Below are 217 nucleotides of genomic sequence, written 5' to 3'. Positions count from 1 at the left end.
TGGGAATCTCGATCCTTACTTTAAAAGGGAGAGTTGTTATAACCCGGGAAAAGTGGTTATGAAATCGACTGGAAAACGGTTGCTTTGATGCACATTGAAGTGATATGCGACTTCTTTTTCTGAGGTGTGTTCAATGGAAACTAACTTTGATGTTGAATTGTGGTTGCTTTGTGGCGGTTGTTATAGCGGAACCATCGGCTTTGGTATTATATTGTCT

At 40.1% G+C, this 217-nt stretch overlaps 1 pseudogene; it reads left to right on the top strand.

Annotated features, from left to right (window-relative positions):
- The first annotated feature begins 3 nt into the window (after positions 1-3).
- LOC119593105 overlaps positions 4-217 on the top strand; it is a 1,954-nt pseudogene continuing 1,740 nt past the window's right edge.

Source organism: Penaeus monodon, chromosome 31 (assembly GCF_015228065.2).
Source record: "Penaeus monodon isolate SGIC_2016 chromosome 31, NSTDA_Pmon_1, whole genome shotgun sequence".
Classification (NCBI taxonomy): domain Eukaryota; kingdom Metazoa; phylum Arthropoda; class Malacostraca; order Decapoda; family Penaeidae; genus Penaeus; species Penaeus monodon.
This window is presented reverse-complemented; position numbering and strand designations above follow the sequence as displayed.